The 24,560-nt window shown below is 47.4% G+C and overlaps 1 protein-coding gene and 1 long non-coding RNA gene across 11 annotated transcripts in view; one reads left to right on the top strand and one right to left on the bottom strand.

Moving 5' to 3' along the window:
- Positions 1 to 24,560, bottom strand: part of ATPSCKMT (ATP synthase c subunit lysine N-methyltransferase) — a 339,506-nt gene that overhangs the window by 268,419 nt on the left and 46,527 nt on the right. The window lies entirely within an intron of this gene.
- LOC113603741 (uncharacterized) lies at positions 1,599 to 8,147 on the top strand. 2 transcript variants are annotated; one of them, XR_003425437.2, is made up of 2 exons: positions 1,599 to 2,054; positions 7,665 to 8,147. It is a non-coding gene; the product is annotated as an uncharacterized LOC113603741 (long non-coding RNA). The 2 variants fall into 2 exon arrangements; XR_008290046.1 differs by having other exon boundaries at positions 7,563 to 8,147.

The following is a 24,560-nucleotide window of genomic DNA, read 5'->3' as shown; positions in this document are numbered from 1 at the left end:
GTAACACAGGGGACTCAAGAAATCTCCACGCTCCACAAGAGCCCGTGTGAGCCAGGCATCTGTCAAAACACCCACAGAAGCCAGCTCTCAAGGTGGGAAATCAGAAGGGGAGCAACGCAAAACACCAGACATCGTCAGGAAATGCAGTTTTACGGGAAAAAAGCTAAAGGAAAACATAAGGCTAATATCTGAGAGCCTGAAAAATGCATTGCTTCTCTGCTATTTTTTCTTTGATGTAAAACATTAAGAGACAAAAACCTACATTAAGTTTTACGAGCCTTGTTTTTAAAATGCAATTAATGGCACAGTGTACTGAAGCAATATAAAAATATAAAAATCATGGAGCGCCTGGGTGGCTCAGTCGGTTAGGCGTCCCACTTTGGCTCAAGTCATGATCTCACAGTTCGTGAGTTCGAGTCCCACGTCGGGCTCTGTGCTGACAGCTCGGAGCCTGGAGCCTGCTTCGGATTCTGTGTGTGTGTGTGTGTGTCTCTCTCTCTCTCTCTCTCTGGCCAGCACTCTCGCACTCTGTCTCCCTCTCTCTCTCTCTCAAAAATTAATAAACATTAAAAAATAAAATAAGCAAATATTTAAAAAATATTTTAAAAGTACACGTATATACAACTCAGCACTTGCAAGCACATCTACAGTGCACTATATTCCTAGGAAGAGGCAGGATCCTGGAATGATGAAAAGGCATTCATTTAGGTAGAAGCCAACTGGAAGTTGAGTGATCTAAGGTCCTAGGGAAGAACAGAAGCACAAGAAAGTACTTGAGGACAAAAGCCACCCAACTAGGAGCCCCTAACTGGGTCGTCACTTGAGTAAGACACGAATGTCTACACGTTAAGCCCTGAAATTTAGAGGTTTACTTGTTCAGCAACTAGCATGGCCCCAGTGAACCAGTTCTATCCCTACTGGTACGTGATTTTAACAATGCTTCCTAAGTTCTCTGAGCCTCAGTGTCCACATCTGTAAGATGAAACTAATAATGCTCCTTTCCAGGTATGTGGTGGTAATTAAATTGAGCAGGGAATCGGGATGTGAACCTGGAACATTGTAAGTCTTCAATAAAGGTTTGTTGGCTTCACTTGGTTTTTTCCAAGGAATAGAGACTAAGAATGGCCAGCGGCTGCAAGGAGGTAAATAAAGCTTAGAGGAGCATTACTAAGTATAGGAAAAAGCTGCCTGGAAACAGATATAAGGGGAAATAAAAAATTGTAAATATGATTTTCTCCCATGTAACAGGAGGTATGTGTTTCCATCTGGAAGTTCTTTCCCCTTGCGCAGTTCTTAGTGTTGGGACAACTTGGAACTGAAACTGGACGTGAGGCAAGAAAACAACTGCTTAAGACCTGTTCCTCCTCCGCCTTTGGTTCACATGTTGTTCTTCCCCATTAAACTGAGCATATCCTGGGAGGGCAGACAGGAACTTTCTAGAAGAGAGGCATGCATGTAAGCGGAAGTGACGCATGTCACTTCTAGGCCTGGTTCCGGAAACCTTGCACGTGTCCCCCCCCCCCCCCCCCAACATTCTTTCCCCTTCCTGCTCGCAGAAGTGCCAGGGATTAGGATGACTCTGAAAGCCATGCATTGAGACCTGCAGAGCCACTGTCAGCCAGTGTCCCTGAGTGACCACACGGAGTGGAGCCACCCACCAGCCTGAACTGTCACAAACCACTGATGTAATTAGAATTCTGGAACGCGAGGTCTCTTTGTTACAGCAGCTAGTGTCAGCTTAACCAACCCAGACTTGCACATCTTGGTATCCCCAGTGCCTCCAACGGAGCATGGCTCTGTTATCGACTCAATGATCAAAACGCAACACGTGTACCTGGGAAGCAGAGCTCCCCAGAATGGCTCCCAGTTCTAGGAAAAACAAAATAAAATCTTACTCCTTAATATGAGGGGAAAAGGTCAGAAAGAAATGGAAACACTGGAGTCAGCAAGTATCTGGCCGAGCCATCTGGAGGATACATACAATCCAGACAATATCAGCATACGAGGTCGTCATCTGCTATTTCTTCCGCCAGCATTATCTCCCTTCATTTAAGGTAAAAAAAAAATTCCAAATGCCTTTACAAACCTCCCCTCCACCACTCGGCTCTGTAGTTGAGAGAGGCAGACTCCACCCTCCCCACCCCACCCCCAGCCAGGTTTGTGCCTGACCGGCCTAAGTCAAATTGATTCTTCCATCCCCCTAGCCATGGAGATTGATCTGGGCATGGTTTGGGGAACTAGGCCAGACCACAACGTCTGGCCAGGGTATTAAGATTGACTAGAATTGAAAGCATGAATTCAGTCCACTTCGGTGTACCCACTGAGACAGCAGACGGTGAAGAAGGGATTCCTGAGATACAGTCACATGTATGAGAACAAAACACCCCGTGGCTTTCCTTTTTGCTCAAAGAAGCAGCTCCAAAATGGAATAGTGGGTGCCGGCTTTGTGGAGTGAGCGATCCAGCAGGTCAGGGAAGCTTGGAGCTTTATACCATGCAGTCTGGGGGCCACAGCAGCAGACAGGCTCTAAGCACTGCCGTGAAGAGACTACGATACAGTTAGTCACATGCTCCATGGCCCGTGTCCTACGAGTCACTAAGCCTGCAGTAGGACCAGCCGTGGCCCACCACAGTCCACCCCTTTGTGAAGATACAGATGGACCAATCTCGTGCCCCACCACGTCCCAGTGCTCCCAGTGACACGAACGAGTGTTACTAGGACATAGCAGGGCACTGCAAAAAAACAGTAATAATAAAAACCCAAAACTAAATTAGCATGTGCTATTCGTTACAGCATAAACCCCAGCTTTGAATGGGTAAATTACACGAATCCACTGTGAGTATTTGCACTCCTGGGTCTGCTGGAGTACGTGAACTTCACTTCCAAAGAGGTGGCAGTTATGTGGCCTCGCCTGCAAGACTCCGCTCTGAGTGTTCCCACTCAGATTTATCTCAGTGGAACCGACTTTCAAAAGTGTGTTCTTGAGACCCTCAGTCCCGCAGAAGCTGCAACACTTCTGCGATAGTGATGCTGTACGATCTGCAATACATGCCAGGAGCGGGGGGGGGGGGGGGGGGGGGGGGCGGGGAAGGGGCGGCTCACGTCCAGTATGGCTAGGCCCACCCCTCCCCCCAACATCATGCATCTCCTGAGGACACGGCTGGTGGAAATCACTAGCTATGCCCCTGGCCATAAGTCCACCGCGAAAACTCTGCTTCACGGTCCTTGCCCCCTCCCTGCCATCCAGCACGTGGTAGGTTAAATAGTGAAAAATTTCATGTCTACCCCAAAACTCAGAAGGTGACCTCATCTGGAAAAAAAAAGTGTCTTTGTAGAAGTAATGAGTTAAGGATCTCAAGACAGAATCATCCTGGAGGGGCGCCTGGGTGGCTCGGTTGGTTGAGCATCCAACTCTTGGTTTCAGGTCAGGTCACCATCTCACCGTTTGTTAGATCGAGCCCTGAGTTGGGCTCTGCGATGACAGAGCAGGATTCCCTCTCTCCCCCTCTCTCTCTGCCCCTCTCCCATGCATGCATGCATGTGCAAACACTCTCTCTCAAAATAAATAAATAAACATTAAAAAAAAAAAGAATCATCCTGGATTTGGGGCAATCCCTAAATCCAATGCCTGGGGTCCTCATAAGAAGAGGAGAGGACACAAAGACACGTGGGGAGAAGACCAAGCGATGACAGAGGTAAAGATCAGGGTAATGCAGCCACGAGCCCAGGAACCTGGGGCCACCAGATGCCAGGAGACGCGAGGACCCTCTCCAAGAGCCTTCTGCAGAAGTGCGTCCCTGTTTCAGACACCTTGATTTCAGATTTCCAGCCCCCAGAACTCTGAGAGAAGAAGTTTCTGTTGATTTAAGCCTCCCGGTTTGTGGCGCGTTGGTATGGCAACACCAGGAAACTCATACCCAGTCCATGGTCCCAGAGGACCTTCCCAAACTGCAGTGGCTGCCCAGCCGGTGCTGCCTCAGCTGGTCTGGTACAGTTCCCCAAACCCCGCTTCGCTAGGCCAGGCCTCTGGGCCTCCTTCCTCTTTGCCTTCCCCCCCCACCCCAAAAGCATCAGGAACAACCAGGTGACCTCGTGCCATACGGCTCAAGAGCACGGCCCATGTTCTGCAACCACACCACTTCCTCCCGATGTCCGACTCGACCCCAGACCGTCAAGCATGCCAGGCAACTGGACACTGCGTGCTGAGCCACCCGAGAAAAGATGAATGCCATGAAGTCTGCCCAGGGCACACTCTTCTCGCGGATCTGGCCAGTGAGATCCCTCCAGAAACTGCACAGTGACGGCAGTCCCCCAACACCAAGAAGTGGTATGCAGTCCACACGCGACTCTCGTCCACCTCTTCACCCTGGAGGACGCCGGGGCCCACGCTCCCTGCCGGTGGCTCAACACACTTGCCTTTTCTCTGCCCAACTGGCCATAAGCAGGTTTACGCCAATCGTCGCGAAGCCGGGGCTCTTGGATCCTGGCTCCTGGCAATTCAGGAGGGAAATTCACCCGGGGGAGAGCTAGGGTAGGGCTTTGGCCATCTACCTCCCGAGGCAGCCTCGTGAGCGGTCCTCGTCATGCCGGGCGACAATGGCCACCCACGCTCCTGCCACATCTGTCTGCTCTCCTCTCAGGTCGAGCCCTGAGATCTGCCGCCATCCAGGGAGGAACGTGGCCACCACCCACTGTCTCCTGGGCTAACGCTCATGCGCCTGCAGCAGACGGGTCTGGAGGCTCCATCCGGCACCTCAGGACACCTGTACTGGAGCCTGTGTGAATCGGGACTGGGCGGGCCCAGCACCCGTGTCTTCACACGCAGCAAGTGAGAACAGGCTTGAGGACGTCATGCCCTGAGCACAGAGCCGACGCCACCACCGCCCCATCTCACAGCCCTGCGGTTTTGTGCGGGGCCCTGGCATGAGGTCCCAGCTCCCGCCACGTCTAGGCGCCTGTCCAGCACTCCCTCCAGGGGGTGCTCAGGCAATGGCCACGGGTACAGCCCCATTTCGAACAGCCCCAGCTATAATCCTAGTCCAGGGCTGAGCCTGTCCACACTCTCAGGGTGGCTGGGATGCCCCTGCCCGCTGGCACCTGGAGCGTGCCCGACCCCGGGTCCCAAGTACCATGCCTCAGTGCCCACCAAGCTGGTGGTCAAGGGCCCCCCAGGTCTCCCTCTGGAACCTCTTCGAGATCAATCTCACCTACCTGCCGTGATGGCTGGAGGGCGGCAGGCTGGACGACCAGGTGGCTGGCTCCCCAACCTTGGCAGACCACCCACCACCACAGGCCCTAATTTAACCTCAACAGAGGATCCTCACGGGGACCCCCAGCTCAGAGCCACCAAATGCCCTGGGCTCCCAATAAGCAGGGTTCTTGCCTTTATTTCCCTCCTTCCCATTTCCCAATTAAACAAGACATCATCCTTTTCAATCTTGTTAACTACGCCAAAGCTCGTTCCGGCCACACCATCTATCCTGGGTTCGAACTCCGGCAAGAATAAGGACAGCGTCTTACTCAAGATTGCTTTCATCTTGGTTTATCACGAAACCAGCCATTGGGCAGCACCAAGGGCATGCGTGAGATAAAGACACAAAGGGAGTCAAGAGGCCCCTCTTGGCCTCCCAGTTTCTCACGAAGGCACCTAAATGCCCACATCTCCTGCACAGAGGGGGCCTCCTCCAGGCCACAGGAGGAGGTCACAGGTCATGATCTCACAGATGGAGGGTTTGAGCCCCACGTGGGCTCTGTGCTAATGACTCAGAGCCTAGAGCCTGCTTCTGATCCTGTCTCCCTCTCTCTCTGCCCCTCCCCCTGCTTGCAGTCTGCCTCTCTCTCTCGCTCTCAAAAATAAACATTAAAAAACAAAAGAATAGCTTATGTTTGGTAGATGCTGGCACACATGTGTGCTAATGGATGTAATCACCTCAACAATCATCTTCCGCTACTTTTCCATATGCGGGAACTGAGGCACAGGGTGGGTGAGTAGCCTGCCTATCCCAGCTCTCCTTAGACATGGAAGATGGAGGCATGTGGGTCTCCCAGCCTCGTCCCTGTTGGTCTGGGGCATCCACAGGTGTCCCGTCTTCAGAAATGTCCTGGTTCGAGGATAGTGTTCCATCCTAATTTTCCAGAAGTGTCCTTAAACTTCAGAAGGTCAGGGGCGCCTGGGTGGCTCAGTCGGTCAAGCGTCCGACTTCAGCTCAGGTCACGATCTTGCGGTCCATGAGTTTGAGCCCCGCGTCGGGCTCTGTGCTGAACCGCTCGGAGCCTGGAGCCTGTTTCAGATTCTGTGCCTCCCTCTCTCTCTGCCCCTCCCCTATTCATGCTCTGTCTCTCTCTGTCTCAAAAATAAATAAACGTCAAAAAAAAAAAAAAAACTTCAGAAGGTCAAATCCAACACTCTCTCTGTCTTGGGAGTACAAATGGGGGTGCTTAATGCCACAAACTGCTCTCTCCCAAAACAAGAAGACAAATCTTGCTTCTGCCCAGATGGCTCTGATGTCCCTCCCCAGAGGAATGCCCGAGAGGGGGTCAATTTGGTTCTCTGGTCTGCTCCAGCATCGTCACCTTCCCTGGAAAGGTATCTACTGAATCCCCGTCAGAGACGGGCAGAGGGTGGCCGCGAGGCCCAGCAAGCCGTCCGAACTCCCAAATGACCACATGAGGGAAACGCTGCACTGGGCTCCGAGGGGGTGAGGCCTTCTCCCTGCTGCCGCTCACACAGGGTCGTTGCAACCAGGGTGCACTGTCTGGCCGCGCCCTGGGCTACCCAGGCAGTGAGGCCGTGTCTGCAGTGAGGGGGAAGGGGGCGGAAGAGAGGCGGGCATGCCCTTGTTGAGACACATCCCCGGTGATTCTGGCAGCAACCCCCTCCTCGGTGAGCTCCGAGGATGAAAAGTGAAATCTCACCTCCTAATCCGTGCTTCATGTTTTTCTTTCCTTCTGATGTTAGGAAACAATGCATGCTCGTTATGAATTTTTTTTAAGTTTATTTACTTTGAGAGCGACAGAGACAGCATCAGCGAGAGAGGGGCAGCGAGAGGGGAGAGAGAGAGAGTCCCCAGCAGGCCCCGCACTGCCAGCACGGAGCCCGACACGGAGCTCAAACCCACAAACCGCGAGATCGTGACCTGAGCCGAAAACCAAGAGTCGGACCCTTAACCGGCTGAGACACCCGGGCGATCCTTGTTATGAATTTTTAAAAAGTGAGCAGAGTAGGAACGGAAAGCATCCAAAATCTGCCCCTCCCCCCTCCAAATCCTCAAAGTGATAGGTGGATGTATACTGCACAGAGCTTTCTAGACCCATATAAATACAAAGGTGTGTGCATTAAATTCTTTTTATATTAATCATCAGATTAGATGATTTCCAAACAACCACTCGGCCAAGTCATCACTGTGTCTTAATGTCCAGCAGTAATCTGGGCTTTTAACATACTGAAAATGCAAATTAATCATTTACTATACATTTAAGGGTGGGTCAGTTTTTCATAATAATTTTCTGGCTTCTGATATTTTCCCTGTAATTTGTTTTCTTTCCTACCCACCTCCGTGTAGAGCAGAACCCTCCCCGTTCCCTCATCCCTGTGCGTAAACGCAGTATGTTTAGGTGAGTTGGTCAGATGACACAGATTGAGCTGGCCCCCTTGCTCCCTGAAGGACAGGAGTGTCTTCTGAATGCTGGGACGTCACTCGCCTGGATGCTTGCCTTAACAAGATGACAGCCACAGGACCTTCTGGTTGATGACAGCTGATGGCGCTCCTGGTTCCAGAGAATAGATCTGGCTGTCTAGAGGTGACAGAAAGCCCTAAAATTCCCAAGTTTCAAGAAGTCCCTCCTTCCCCTATTAAAAGGTCCACAGTGATGTGGGAGCATGCACTGTGACGCCCAAGGGCCCAGCCTGGCGTTGAGAATCAAGAGCCCGCAGTGGATACTGAGAATCTGATCAGTGTGGGGACACCTCCGTGCCTCACGGGCATTCAAGATGCCCACCCCGTAAGCCTCACACTCTCCCCTTTCCTGAAATAACTACCATTTCCAGTCAGGTGGCCAATTCTAGTCACCATTGACTGACGCTGTGAATATAAGCTCTTTTCTAGAAAATACATTCTAGGGGCACCTGGGTGGCTCAGTCAGTTAAAGTGTCTGACTTTGTCTCAGTTCATGATCTCACAGTTCGTGAGTTCGAGCCCTGTGTCGGGCTCTGCGTTGACAGCTAGGAGCCTGGGGCCTGCTTTGGATTCTGTGTCTCCCTCTCTCTCTGCCCCTCCCCGGTCTGCATCTCTCTCTCAAAAATAAATAAACATTAAAAAAAATTAGAAAATACACTCTGCACATTTTTCTTTTAAAATTTCATGGCACAATTCGCTGGCAGCATGGAGCCTGCTTGGGATTCTTTCCCTCCCTCTCTCTCTGCCTCTCCCCTGCTCACTCACTGTCTCCCTCTCTCCCTCTTTCTCAAAATAAAATAAATAAACTTTCAAATTCCGTGCCACACTTAACTGAGCCTCGAGCCCAGCCTGTGCTGGACCGGTGAGAATACGGAGTGTCTGGATTCCAGCACCAATTTGATCACTTATGAGGTATAACTTTAGTCAGGTTGCTAACATCTGAGCTTTCCTCGCCGAAAAAGTGGGAATATAAATACTTCTCCCAGAGAGTTCGTATCAGAATAAAAGCAAGAGGAGTAATTAAAAGGAAAAAAAAACAGGGAGGAAAAAAATACAATAAAACCGTGTGTTAAGCTGAAGAGGCACTCTGTAAAATGCAGCACCGACCAGAATAAAAGCACGTCTGCAGAAGGCAGACACAGCAGTCAGGAGCAGGAGTGCAGAGCACGGACCAAAGATTCTCCAAAAGAGACCCACGCAAGAAGGGAGATGCCCAGTGGCATGCCTGGGGAGGCCTCCGGAGCTAGCCAGCCCCAGGTTCAAATCCTAGCTCCCCGCTCAACCACTCACGAGCTGTACAGCAGTCAGCAAGTGGCTGAGCCCCCCGAAGCCTCAGCAACCTCATCTGCAACAGTACTGACAGCACCACCTCTCAGGGTAGTTATGACAAGTACATCAGGCCGTGCATTTCAAGGGCTAAAAACAATTAGCCAAATGTTGATGACTGTTGAAGCCGGATATGTTACCGTTCCCCCTACTTTGGGCACATCCGAAATCATCCCTAATAATCTGCAACCAAGTTCTTAAAACAGTCCTCACACATTAAGTGTTTACTACACATCAGCCCTTACGTTACGGTCGAAGAGAAGTTGTTGCACGTTGTTCTTGGCGCCTGGAAGATCACGGACTCCTTTGAGAATGTGAGGAAAGATGTGGACGCACTTCCCGTAAGTATACCATAACCTTTGCCCCACCTTGTACACAAAGCCTGCCTGGGGAACCCCTGAGGGCTCCACAGATCCCAGATTAAGAAACCCTGCCCTTCAATTATGGGGAAAAGGTAGAGCCATGGTCGTTTTCTGCCATCCTACTCATAGTTTCCTAACTTCCCTTAGGTTAAAGCATGCTGTGGAAAATCACTGAAGGAAGAGGGACTGAAACGATGGGCCAGCCCTCGCTAAGAAAACACCCAACCCAACACGCACACAACGAGCAAGACGCGTCTCATCTCTATGATTCGTATTTGTTTTTCTGTCTCAGGTCATTTATCTGAACACGGAGACCTTTTCGTTTCCAGCCAGAGTATGAAAGAAGGTTTGGCTTCATAATCTTAAGAGCTTGAAATTTTGGCACACCTGTATTAGCTACCATATTCTCGGGTTGAATCTTCTCCACAGCAATAAATCTCAGAAAAAAAAATAAAAGATGATGCAGTATATCATTTCTGACTCCAAGAGTATTCTTGGTTTAACATATGACTTTTATGTCTTTGTTAACATTTTTTATCTAGCTTTGTGCAAGTAGATGGAAAAATATGTAACGTGGCACAAAATATAACTGTGATATAAAAGCTCTGGGTGAAGCTATAAGCGGGAATAATCAGCTACAAATATACCTCTCAAGTTGAGTAAAATAGTTAAAGTTTTAGCTGAACTATCAATTTGGAATACAATTATGGCCCGGTAGTTAGCAGATCACTCAGAAATGGGTATTTTAGTGTTCTACTTTTCAAATTACAATGTAGAACTTTCCGCGATAAAGGGCAGTTTGAAGAAGTGAAAAGTCACAAAATGGGAAATGTAGCATATCTAGCACGAACAAGCGGAAAGGGAAGTGTGTGGAGCATGAAATGGGACTGGTATCGTTGTAAATTTTAGAACAGCAACGCCTCTGCTCTGAAAATCCCAAGAAAGTGTACAACAAGGGAAGGCCGGATGAGTTACGTTTACAAAAAATAGAGTAAGTACTCTGAAATAAATGTGTGGGAGAAAAGTACAAATGATGTCAGCTAAAATCAAGCTCGGGGCTGTCAATGGGAATTAAGCAATAGCAGATAATTGTTGCCGTGGCAACAATTGAGCGTCCAGGATTATACATATTACCGTGGAAGGGTGTTTCCACACTAGAGGAGCTCATAAAAAGATGATCTGCTTGAATTTGGTCAACTCCTCGTCTAAATGGTACTTTCTCTGTTCTAAGCCAAAAACAAGGCTAGGCTCCAAACACCTCCCACCACAAACTAGGAAAAGCAATCTCAGTGCTCTGAGGACACAGTGCTGAAAACCCCGAGGGAGGCACATCTCTCACTTCCAAGGCACTGAGCAAAGCCACCACTTGCTCCAGGAGGAAACAGCAGCTCCATCTTCCAAGGCTGTTTGCTCTAAAATCACCCGTAGAAAGGACAGCCCAGGGGCACCTGGGTGGCTCAGTCGGTTAAGCGTCCAACTCTTGATTTCGGCCGAGGTCATGATCTCGTGGTTCATGAGTTCAAGCCCCGTGTGAGGCTCTGCACTGCCAGTGCAGAGACTTTCTGCTTGGGATTTTCTCTCTCCCTCTCTCTCTACCCCTCCCTCACTCTCTCTCTTTCTCTCAAAAAATAAATAAGTGAATAAACAAACAAACATGAAGGGAGAACAAAAAGGGGCAGTCCAGAACAAAGGCTGTCAGTGTCTCCTTTGCAAGACATTCAGAAGTGCAAATGATCATGACAGTGACATAGACTTCTCTTTGACAACATTGGATGTAGGGAGACAATGGAATAATATCATCGAACTGATTTTTAAAAAACAGCCAAGAATTTTATCCCCTCAAAAGTGTAGGCAAAAGAAAGATATGCTCAGATAAATGTAACCTTTATGATGAACCACCCAAAATCTGGAATATAATCATAAAGCAGCTGACACTTAGTAACATCCATTTTCATCTCATTTTTGCTTTAAAACTGCTGGTGCACAAGTTCCTCTTCTACTCCTGGGAAAAAACACTGCCCCATACATGTCCTGGTCACTGTTAGAGTATAAAAATCTAAAAAGGCCTAAATCACAAAAGATCAATTCCATATTTTAAATATCTGCTCCCCTGTAAGTGTCGAAATTCAAACCACTCTCCAAGCTGTGGTTTCTCCACTTGCCCAGGTCAGACTGTACTCTGAGGTCTGGACAGGAGCTGCCACAGCCTGTGCTGTCTTCCCCGGCTTCCCCAGCTTCGGCTTCTATCCCTGCTCGCTAAACAGCTTCTGACCCCCGCGGGCCATAGCGGGAAGGAAGAAGCGAGGAGGGCAGGAAAGCTCTTACTGACTGGCAGGGGAGGTGAGCTGGCACAGCGCTCCTGGGGTTCGGCAAACGTGCACATCTGACTCTTTATCTCGTGGTGTATTAGGAGCTGACTGTGTCGCCCCAACGTTCACATGTTGACTCCTAACCCCCAATGTGATGCTATTAATTGGTGGGGCCTTTGGGAGGTGATTTGGTTGTAAGGGTGGAGCCCTCAGGAATGGGATTAGTGCCCGTATAAGAAGAGACACGAGCTTTCCCTCGCTCTACCCCACCCCCAGCTCTCTCTCTCTCTCTCTCTCTCTCCCCCCCCCCCACCCCATGTGAGGATACAATACGACACCCATCATAATCCGGAAGTAAGTTTCACAAACTCCAGGAAGAGGATAAATGCATCCCAGGAAAAGCAGCGGCCCTGTTAGCAATACTTGCAGGCGCCGAAGGCGGGAGGCACCTGGTGAGATGGCTGTGCCCCCTCACACCCCCACAGAGTCGAGCCCCATCAACACACACAGAGTCCTGGGGTTCCAGCCAGGGGTCTCTAGACATATGAGAAAAGCCTCTAGCTTATTCAGCTGCCGTTCTGTTTGCAGATGATATGACCTTCTGCATAAGTAATCCTAAAGACCCCCCCGAAAACTGTTAGAATCGATAAACAAATTCGGTAAAGACACAGGATACAAGACCAACATACAGAAATCAGGTGCACTTCTATACACTAACAATAAAATATTTGAAAAAGAATAAAACAGTCCCATTTATGAGAGCATCAAAAACAACACCTAGAGATACATTTATCCAAGGAGGTAAAGATCTGTACAGTGAAAACTAAAAGACTTTGATGAAAGAAACTGGAGAAGATACAGATACACGGAAGATGTGTTCATGGATTGGAAGAATTATTTTTTATTTTTTTTTAATGTTTATTTAGATTGAAGAGAGAGACAGAGCATGAGCGGGGGAGGGGCAGAGAGAGACAGAGACAGAATCTGAAGCAGGCTCCAGGCTCCGAGCTGTGAGCTGTCAGCACACAGCCCAATGCAGGGCTCAAACTCACGAGCTGTGACATCATGACCTGAGCCGAAGTCGGACGCTTAACTGACTGAGCCACCCAGGCGCCCCTGGAGGAATGAATATCATCAAAATAGCCATACCACCCAAAGTGATCCACAGATTCAATGCAATCTCCATCAAAATTCCAATGGCATTGTTCAAATAAATAGAAAAAAAATTCCCAAAATCGCATGGAACCATAAAAAGACCCTGAACAGTCAACGCAATCTTGAGAAAGAAGAACAAAGCCAGAGACGAAACACCTCCTGATTTCCAACTTTATTATAAAGCTACAGCAATCCAAACAGTATGGTAAAAGATGTATTTTCGTACTGGCATAAAAATATACACATAGACCAATGGAACAGAGTGAAGGGCCCAGAAATAAACCCACAGGTACATAGTCAACTAATATTTGACAAGGAAGTCAAGAATATTCAATGGGGAAAGGATAATCTCTTCAATAAATGGTGGTGAGAAAACCGGATAATCCTACCTTACATCACTATCTCAAATGACTCACAAAAAATTAACTCGAAATGGATCCAAGATCTAAACACAAGAACTGAAACTGTAAAATTCCTAGAAGAAAGTAAGAGAAAAAGCTCCGTGACCTTGGTCTTGGCAATGGTTTTTTGATATGACACTAAAAGCACAAGCTCCAAAAGCAACAATAAATAACTGGGACTAACATTTGAGAGGTGTGACCTTGTGGAAAGCTGGAATAGAAGTCGGAAGAAGAAGCTGGTTGAGAGTGTAGAAAGGTAATGTCAGAGAGATGAAGAAGGATAGAAAAGGGAGAAGAAAAATTGCAATTCCCAATAGAAAGGAACCAAATATGGAGAGAAAATATAATCGTTAAAATATAACTTGGCTCATCAGTAAGACTGAATAGCGAACATAATGAAAACACTGAATGTATAACCTCTCCATCCCTGAAGGTGGGGAAGGGAACTACATACAAAGTTTAATTGAGTTTTCTTAACATAAATTCAACAGTAATAAAACTGTAATCTGAAACTAAATGTCAAGAAATAGCAGTATAAGCATTATCTTTAGAATTATGGAGGTAAACACATAAGGAAACAGCGAAAAGAACAGAAAGGGTCTGCTGGTGGGGGTGGGGAAGGATGTAGAAAGCGTTGCTCTTTTTCACTGCAGATTGTGATGGTTAACTTTATGTGTCAACTTGACTGGGCCGAGAGATACCCCGATTGTTAGAAAAACATTATTTCTGGGTGTCTGTGAGGGTGTCTCCAGAAGAGATGAGCATTTGAATCAGTAGACTGAGTAAAGAAGACGGTCCTCACCATGGTGGGGGGCGGGGGGGCATCTGCCAAGAGCCTGAATGGAACAAAAAGGCAGAAGAAGCGTGAATTCGCTCGCTGTGAGCTAAAACATCTTATCCTGCCCCTGGACAATGACACTCTTGATTCCTGGGCTTTTGGACGTAGACTGGGACTGACACCATCACACCCCCTCGGACTGTGACGTAATTAGACCACCCGTTTTCTGATTCTCCAACTTGCTGATGGCAGACTGTGGGACTTCTCGGCCTCCGTAACCCTGTGAGTCAATAACTTTCCTCTTATAACTCTCTATATATCCTAGGGGTTCCATTTCTCCGGAGAACCCTGACCAATACAGCAAGCAAAACACTTGCAAGCTTCTGCTGACCTCCCGTTTTCTACAGCCCCTTGGTCAAAACAAGTCAATGGCCAAGCCCAACTTCAGAGTGGGAGGGGGCTAAAAGCTACGGGGGCAAGGCCATTCAGGGGCCATTCATGGGATCAGCCTACCCCACTGCCCCGCTCCACAGGGTTGTTGCAAGAAGAGAATGAAGCTACCATAACAAGAGCGGAAAGGCTGATACTCAAGAACGGAGGAATCCAGGATGGGTATCTAGGCTGAACTATCCAAGGGACACAGCCAGCCGGCTCTGGCCTCTTCTCTCAATTTTCTTTGAGCTACAATGCTTCAAATTGAAGTACGCTTAGATTTTGACAAACACCAGGAGGACCATACATGGATCTAAGCCACGAGTTTTCAAACTTTGCACTATATGATCCTAGAAGTTGGAGGGAAGGTGGGTGGGAGGGAAGGGGGAGGCAAGGAGTACGGGTTTGTTTTCTGTTTTATCTCCTGGACCTCTGCCAATGATTTCATATGAACCAAGTTCAAACCCCAGCCACTTAAGTACTATGTTCAGTGCCAGGCTGTCGGGAGAAACAGGATCCACCTGTAGACTCTCCCAATGTCCACAGTGCCATGTATTACCAGAGACTAGGAGCCCCCAGGAGACAGAGTCGCAGAATCTCAGAGGATAAACAGCTACAAATTTGGAGCCAAGGCCCTAGCTACGTGCTGAGTTCTCCCATTTCTCTCAGTAACAGCGCTGCTGTTTTAATTATGGCTTGTGGAGGATGCTGGCAAGGAAGAGAGCGGAAAGGTCGGAGACGTGCTGTAGAAAGACGGAGGGTGGCAACCCACGTGAAACCTCATCCAAATTTGCCCCTCGCACCCGGGGTTCCAATATTTCCTCACCGACGATTCAGACGCAGGCAGGTAACTGGAGGTCAATACAGTGTTCTGTCCCAAGTTTGTGTAAGTGTCGCCTGCCACATTATTTCGGGCAGGAACAGCTACGTAGTTTATGGGGCTCAGTGCAAAATGAAAATGCAGCTTCCCTTCCTCAAAAACTACGAAGAGTTTTAAGACCGCGCGGGAGAGCAGAGCATGCAACCAAGCACAGAGCCCTTCCAAGCGTGGGACCGCATGTGACGGCCCAGGTCTCGAGCCCACGTGGCCAGTCCTGACTTCCAGACGCCGGGAAGACTGCTCCTGGTGCAGGGTGCTTGTTGAAAAGGAACTCACAGCCTGTTAGCTCCCTCCCTCTCAAGTAACCACGGCCAATCCTACAACCTGGGTTTCCTTATCAAATAATTGCACAAAAACAGCAAGTGATGGGAAGGATAAACATTTTTAAAAGAAGCCATCTTTTCTCCTCCTGTATTTCTAGAAAAAAAAAACAATCAAGTATCTGCTGTGTGTGCCCTGCAGAGAACCTGAAGGACAAAGAGGAACAAACAGTAGCCCCAGCCTTTAGTTTTAAACCTTATCTCTGATGAAAGCCTTGGTCTCCCTTAAAGGAATCTTGGGCTTCTGCGAGAAGCCGGGAGAAGCATTTTGGGAGACAGGGAGCGTTTTCCCCCAAAGAAGCTCTTAAAATCTTTCCGTGTAGGCAGTGACCTGCTTAGACTAGAAAGTACGTCAACACTTCAGAATCCCTTTTTTGCAGATCCCAACGCCTAGGTCCATTTTTAACTATAAGTGGACAATTTCTACCTGCACATAAATCTTTAACCTTGGCTCATAAGCACCCGTCGAGGGAAACGTTTGTCGAGCCTGAGTCACACAGGTGTAGCCTGGGCATGATGACGAGCTCCAGTTCCGGAGACAGACACGCTTCACTAGCCCGACTCTACTGTTTACAATCCCTGTGACCTTGAGTAAGCTGGCTCATTTCTATAAGCCTCAGTCTCCCAATCTCTGCCATGGGGGTGACAGCAGGTGAGGATCAAATGAGACGGTACGTGTAAAACCCATCTGCAGCCTGCCACGTCATCAACTCAACAAATGTTAAGTCTCATCGTGGAGCCGTGGGTCCCACAAGCACACTGGGTCTGATGTGAAGCCCAGGTAGAACACCGCATCCCCAGGCCTCCTGGGGATGTTCCGGGACTCCGTTCTGAGTCTGGGGATGCTACTGGGAGTCCTGGTTTGACACCTGCCCCTGTTCTGGCAGGCAGCCCCTCTGCTTCAGACAGCCACCTACCCAGTCCTGATGGAGGAGCTGGGCTCAGCCTGCGGCTGTGACAGTGGCCTCCACGCAAGTCCCCTACTCTGTCACCTGCCTTCCCCAATCCACGACCAGGCCAAACCTCCCAAAACACTCTGAGACACACCGAGTTCTCTGCTCAAAGCCCTATTCCTTCCTACCACCTTGGCCTGATATCGAGGGGCTTCCCTATGACTCCCTCCTGAACTGATCTTGTTTCCCACTCTACTCCACAGCATCAACCTCTCCTTAGCAGCTCCTTACTCCCTGCTGTGACTATGCCAAGTTCATGCCTCCAGCATTGCCCCGATCTGGAAAGTCTTTCCTGGTCCTCTGCCTGCCCGACCTGACCTGGGGCCGCCCAGACCTACAGGTGGGATGTCTGGAATTTGTAACTTGGGAAAGCATTGGAAAGAACACCATTTAACCTAGAAGCCTCTGCTCCCCTTTAAGTTGCATACCTACCACGCTCATCGTACCAAAATAAATTACAAGTGGGTCAAAGATTTAAATTTTTAAAAATCCATAAATATTGTTGGAGAAAACATGGGCCAATTCCCTTATGTTCTCAAAGTAGGGAAGATCTTTATATGCACGACACAGAGTTCAAAAGTTATAAATAAAAGATTTTTAAAATCTGAGTAAACAACTTTCAAATTTTCTGCATGGCAAAAGAAAAATACCAGTTCCAGTATTGTTTGCAGCACCGTGACAAAGGGCTCCTATAAATCAAAAGGTAAGAGTGCAACAACATAATATAAAAATGGGCAAAGGACGTGAACAGACACGTCACAGGGAAAAAATGGCTTTCAAACATATGAATCTTATCATTTAAAAATACAAACTGGGGCGGGGGGGGGGGTGGGCGTCTGGGTGGCTCAGTCGGTTAAGTGTCCGACTTCGGCTCAGGTCATGATCTCACGGTCTGTGGGCTCGAGCCCCGCATCGAGCTCTGTGCTGACTGCTCAGAGCCTGGAGCCTGCTTTGGATTCTGTGTCTCCCTCTCTCTCTGCCCCTCCCCTGCTCATGCTCTGTCTCTCTCTCGCTCTCTCAAACATAAATAAACATTAAAATTTTTTTTAAAAATAAAAACACAAACTGGAAACTACAGTAGAATCTCAGTTTCCATGACCAGTTTAGCAAAGATACAATTTTTGTTTCGTCCATTGCACTGGCGCTCTGTTCTTACAAATACCATCGTCTACACTCTCAGCTGGAGATGTAAATTGATACCAACCTCTCTGCGCAGCAATTAGGCAGCAGCAATTAAGATTTAAAGCTCACGTGCCCACCGACCCAGCCCTTCTCGACACACTGATGGCTTGCACTGGATCGTCTGTTGTCAACTCCAACACCGCCACCCACTTTGGCATCACAGGAGGAAAGGAGGGGGCTACGTCCCCAGCGCCCCCTTCCCAGGGTGGTTCTGAGTTCAAACTCTGGTGAGCAGCCCTTGCAGACGAGAGACAACTGGAAGGTGGGAGACTGCTGCTCGTGCTGAGCTCCTGAGGACCACACGGAGATCCTTGGTGAGGGCTTCAGAGAGTTCTGGGAATCACAGCAAGTTCACTAAGCTTGGAAGGACCACCCACCCAGGTGCTCCCCGCTGAGTCCCAGATTGTGGTTTGTATCCTCCCTGACCTTCACCGCCCCACATGTGCTAAGGATGTGTACGTCCTCACCACCTTGAAAACCTTTAACAGCAGCACGACGAAGACTGGCTTCTGTTTTCCTGACCAACCCCTGTCACACATTCACCTTTGGGGAGTTTATCCTAAGGGTAGACTCACACACATGTGAAACCATGTATATACCGCAAAATTCAATTGTTTCTAACAGCAAAAGAATGTAAACAACCAAAAAGTATATCAGTGGTGGATGATTTAAAACATCATGACACGGGGGGCACCTGGGTGGCTCAGTTGGGGAAGCAGCCAACTCTTGGTTTCCACTCAGGGCATGATCTCACGGTTCGCGGGTTCGAGCCCTGCATCTGGCTCTGCACTGCTGGTGTGGAGCCTGCTTGGGATTCTCTCTCTCTCTGTCTCTCTCTCTCTTTCTCTGCCCCTCCCCTACTAACATCCTCTCTCAAGAATATTTCTTTAAAAAATCATGATACAGCCGAATGATAGAGTGCCATTTCAGACCAAAAAGCACAATGCCTCATGTATTCATACAAACTGATCTTCAAAATGAAAAGAAATTAGCTTATATTGTGTCCTCCCACTTGTATAATTTTTTTTAAAAAATACGAAGAATATTGCCAGGCATATACGGAAGAAACCAGTGACCATGGGTGCCTCTGAGGAAAAGCTAGGGAATCGGGACTGGAAGACAAAGCTACCTCACTCCATCTCCCCTTTCTACTCCTGGATGATTATCACGTGCATATATTTCAAACATGAAACTACTAATTTGCAGTTATTGAAATTACATAATCATTATGAAACAGCAGCAAGGCACCCACAGGACTCCATGCTTTCCTTCCTTTCCCTCTCTTGCTGTTTTTTATTTCTTCCTGAATTGTAAAACGCATTGGAGACAGGGAACTTTCCTCCTGGTTAGGGTGCTTTGCAATAATGTCTCCTTGGCTCTTTGGAGATTCATGTCCTACAAACACATACAGGGTCTAGCACTTTCTCCTCCAACCCCAAAGATGAGGCAGAAGCTGGGTTGAGATTTATGTGCTCCCTCATCTATTCGAACACAGGATTACTCAAATTGCAAATCCATACGCTTGATCTTACTGAGCTGAAGTGCCAACTCTCTTTTGGTTGACACGTTCTAGGGATTGATTTGACTGCTCCATATCTTCTAATTAAAAAAGAATAAACACAAAGGGGGTACCCTATTGACCTGGGAAGAGAATCCACATTCTTTAAGTTTCAGCCCTTGGCTAGAAATAGCGAGTCCGAATGGATGCCCTCCATTGAATGCTGACTGTCTGAACTCCAGTAACACTATTGAAACCCGAGTTCGACATCATGAGCCCGAAAAATCCCAGCTTCAAGTCACTATTCACACCCCAGACCTGTGATAAAGATCTCACGCGCTTCATCAGATATGGCTGATATTTTAACTTTTCCATGAAACCTTTTCTATTCCAGCAAAAAGTCCTTTCTTCCTTCTTTAGACCTCTATAATATCACCTAAGTTTAAAAACTGGCCATTCACCAATGCATTCAAGTATATTTGGGTGCCTGATATTATTAATTTCTAGACAGTTATAATAATGAGAGATTTCCTGGCTCTTTCTGATATTTCCCCGTAACGACCAATGGTTATGTTTGATTCTGCTTTACATGTAGTATGTCCGGTCTTCCCAGTCTTACGTGTGTCTGTAACCCCATCTCTCTTTTTTCACTTTGGCAGTTTTGAGCTGGGTCTCTCTCTTCCAAAGGCAAGAATCCCAAGAGCTGTCATCCCGTCTTCCCTCTGCTGTAGTGTCGACGGTTCATGCAGCCACGCACGCCTCTTCTCGGAGCCACTCTGCTAACTCAGCTCCTAATCAAACAGTCCTCCCAACACTGATAAGTCCTCCTACATCCCACCTTCAGTGCTCCTTCCCTCACACCCACTCTGCTTCAGGCCCTCAAGTTCTGCCTCAGGGGACTTCCCTGCTCATCCAAGTGACACTGCAAGAGACCCAAGTCCCTTCCAAGAAGCTTAAGGGAAAAGACATATTACAAGGTGTTGTGGGTTGACTTATGTCCCCTAAAGGATATGTCCTAACCACAACCCCTGTAAATGAGACCTTATTTGGAAACAGGATCTTTGCAGATATGACAAGTTAAGACGATGCCATTAGGGTGGGTCCTAATACAGTATGACTCCCCCACCACACACACACACACACACACACACACACACACACACACACACCCTTGAGATTCTCTGCTTTCAAAATATTGTTTGGAGAACAAGCATCCAACACTCCACAGACAACAATGCATTCTATCCTACAGAATGTTTTAAGCCAGTCTTAACTCCCTATTATAACAACATACCAGACTACATTCATAGAGTTTTATCAATGAGTTGTTAGAATGATATGGGGTTAAATTCCTGTAAATTCTCATTATTCAAAAAGGTACACAGCGTATGCCTTGGGTCATCATACCCTGATTTTACAAACGTTAGTAATTCGTGAGTTGCCATTCCTTGTTCCCGGCTCGTGGTTCGCATTAAGGCTAAATGCGATCTGAAGGTTCCTTGATGACTCCGCCTCCTTGCTGTCGAGTGTTCATCGGCCCAATTGCTGCAGCTCGAAGTAAATGGGACTGACGTGTGGGCTGGAGGCCCAGGCTTGCTCTGATCAGTGATTACATGGAACCCTTGCCTAACTAGAGGCAGCCGAGTGGAGGAGAGTGCCTGGTTTGGGGAGAATCCAGGACCACTACTGACGAATTAACGTAAAGCACGTTCTTCCGACCCTGATTCAAGAGCATCGCTTTCGACTACAAAAGACAGCTCTGTGACTAATGACCATCCTCTGAGGTCAGCTCTTCTGTTTACCGAATGAAGGGCAAACTCTAATACACTGATCATATTAACACAAATTCCGTGAAAATTCTGGACATTTCCCTTCTCTTGTTGTTGACTAAATCAGCTGAGATCGAGCAGGCTATGCCACCATAATGAACAGTGCCCAAATCTCAACAGCTGTAAACATCATTTCTCACCCATGCTCATGACAACTGTCGACTGGCTGGGACTCTGCTCTATGTCATTTGCATTCAGGCACACAGGTTGACAGACACTCTACCATCTGGAACGTCACAGATGCTGTGGCAGAGGGAAGGGGGGGCGATGGCAAACTGCGCATTCCCTCTTATGGGAGTCTGCCTAGACAAAACACCTGTCGCTTCTGGTCACATTTCATTGGCCAAGCGAGCCACATGACCGAGCCTATCTTCCAGAGGTTGTGGAAGCACAATCCTAACAGCTGAAGAGTCCTCATGATAACTGCAGTTCACCTCTCTGGCCACTAAATAGTCAGCTCTGTTTTCTTCCCTTTAAACAAAATCTACTTATTTCCTACCCAGGAGAGACAACTCAGAAGCCCCATGCCCCGGATCAAGTATCTCTGGGTGACGCAGGGCAGTCTCTTCCTCCTGAGTTGGGTTAGTCTGCTCAAGCTGGCATCACAAAATAGCACAGAAGCGGGGCTTAAACAACAAAAGTTTATTGTGCACAGTTCTAGAGACAAGCAGTCCAAGGTCAAGGCGTAGCAGAATTGATTTTTTCCTGAGGTCTATCCCACTGGATTGTGTCCTCACCTTTATGACCTCACTTATTCTTAATCACCTCTTTAAAGGTCCTACCTCCAAGTATAGGCTCATGGGGGGATTAAGGCTTCAACATTTGATCGTGGGGGATACAATTGAGTCCATAACAGGAAGTGAGACACAGTAACTAAACTGTGCTTAGATGTACCTCTTCTTGTTCTGGAGACTTATGAAATAAAAAGAGTTACCTATCCCTCACATACCCAATTTACAAAGATGAAACAGGGAACAGACAATTCCAACAAATGTTCTTGTTTGGAAAGAGAAAATAGGAGAGACGCAGGGACACTGGTCTCTAGCAATTCTGAAACCCCTGGACAAATACCTTAAGGTCAACCCTGGGCCTGGGGAATATTAGACCCTAAATATGCTCTCCGCGAGAAGCCTCATTATCCATGATCCTCCATGGACCCTGATTTCCTTTTATGTTCTGCTATTCTGCTCTCTGATACTTCCAAAGCAGGCAGGCATTAGGGAACAGGCTGAGCTTGAGGGTGAGCTTACTAAGCCCACCTCCTGCCCTAAATATCTGGGGCCCAAGGATCATTTTAAGAGGTTAGTAGTTACAGTCTCCTATAGCTCAACCTAGAGCGATTCTTTTGGAAGTGTATCTTCTGCAGTCACATTAGCCCCTGATCTACTTGATTCTAGAAAACTTCATCCGCCAGCAGGCACACCCATAGTTACCTTCAAAATATATCTTACTTGGATCTTTACTCTAGTAAAGACATTTTAATAACGCAGAGGTTTTAATAATGTAGTGACAGCCAAGGAAACAATCCGTTGAATGGTTTTTAATAGTGGGCAAAAGAGGTCACGCCCTTTGCTGCAAGACTCAGATTTAACATTTTTTCTATTAGCAAAGGCTCTCTCAAGTTTATCTTCTGCTGTTTGGAATCCAATGTCAGTCAGCCTTTCCAACATTGCAAAGCCTCAAATTTCCCATTAACCCCTGATTAAAATCCAGCTAATTCTTTTCTGACCCTGTCTCTTAAAATGCAGCCAACAGAAAGCAACATGCATTGCTAATATTGTTTTCTTGCCCCCTTCTCTACAGCTACCAATTCACTAGGCGCATCACCTGCCTTCCAAGTTAGCTGGGCAATGGTTTAACCAAAATTTTCTGCGCTGCATAACATGGATTGTTGTCTTTCCAGACTTTATAACCGTTTCTTCACTGCCTATCGCTTGTGGTTCGAGCCAGTGACAAATTATAATTTTCTGGCTAGGTTAGCACCCCACTCCTGGTAGCAATTTCTGTAGCAGTCAGAATAAGCTAAATTATGCCACAGTAAGAAACAACCCCACAGTTTCCATGGTTAGAAGAAATTATTATTTCTCTCTCATGTTATATATCCATTACGCATCAGCTGGTGGGGCTCTGCTCCTTATCATCATCACTAAGGGATCCAGCCTGACAAAAACTCCACCATCTCGAACTCCTATGACAGGAAGAAGTCAAGGGAACAACTGGTATACTAGCTCTTAAAGATGTGTGCCCACATTCTATTAACCAAGTCAAGTCACATGGCCAAGCCTAACAAGGGTTGGGTGAGTTCAATCCTACCATGTGCCTGGAAAGCAGGGCACCTAAAATAATAGTAAAATGTCCTGGTGATTATCACATTCATTTTTTTTAGATTGAGATGTGTGAGAATAAGTTCCAATGAACTTTACAAAAATACACCCAAAAGAAGACACCAGTATTCACCTGTGTTTCTACGTGCATGAGAATACCTTAGGGCGTTTCCCAGACTGCTCTGCAAATTACAATTTAAGAGATGCTATGTGAGAAAAAGAATTATGTATTCTAATAAATCTGTAAACAGGTGGATAAAGACTTTAAAAGGTTTCTTCACTACAGAACTTCTCAGGAACATCTCATCGAACTAGTGTGTACCTGGACGTATACCTTGAAGGGAATGGCTTTTGCTTTCTAAAAATACAATTCAGTTAGTGACCTTACTTTGTGTTTGGTCTAAGTTTTTATTTCTCAGGTGAATTAACTCTAAGCTTGGCTCTTTTAGAGGATACAAGTCATGAAGTCCAAAGAATCACCTGTGACTAACTAGAGCAGGTGTCCCTGTGTCACAGAACCACCTCTAGGATGTCAGCTTCATATTCTGCATGCCCGTCACCTAGGAGGCATCTGCGAGCTGGGAGGAAACCTCCAGTTCTGTATAGATAATTCTATCACAGCTTCTTCTGCTCTCCATTTCTGACTATTAACCAGGCGGAAGTATGGGGTTTCTTCTCTCCTATACACTCTGCATGCCCTTCAGAAGTTCCTTTCCCATAAAGACTGTCTTGCCATCTATATCAATACAACTTTATTCATCTAACGATAGAAGAAAGCTATACCTAGATTTCATGACCTCCATGGGCCTGGCCCAAACTCACCTGGGCAGCCTCATTGATCCCAACCTAGTCCATCTCTTACCCAACTATTACTGGAGACTTCTTTGTGTCTTACCCCAGTGTAACCTCCATGTCCTGCTTTTCTCTTCAGGGTATAAGAAGGCTGTGTACCCATGCATATCTAGTTACCATTGTGTTTGTGACTTTAGAAATAAAGGACTGATTTATTTCCTGATACCAAACTGCATTATGAACAGTTTAGTGTTTGAAACACTATCAAGAATGAGTTTCCTCTCTTCCTGTCCTCTTGCCTGATTTACTCCGAGAAGAACACTGGGAGCTCACTAAAGAAGGA

Source organism: Acinonyx jubatus, chromosome A1, assembly GCF_027475565.1.
Source record: "Acinonyx jubatus isolate Ajub_Pintada_27869175 chromosome A1, VMU_Ajub_asm_v1.0, whole genome shotgun sequence".
NCBI classification, from domain to species: domain Eukaryota; kingdom Metazoa; phylum Chordata; class Mammalia; order Carnivora; family Felidae; genus Acinonyx; species Acinonyx jubatus.
Note: the sequence above shows the minus strand (reverse complement) of the source record. Positions and strands in the feature narration are given on the sequence as shown.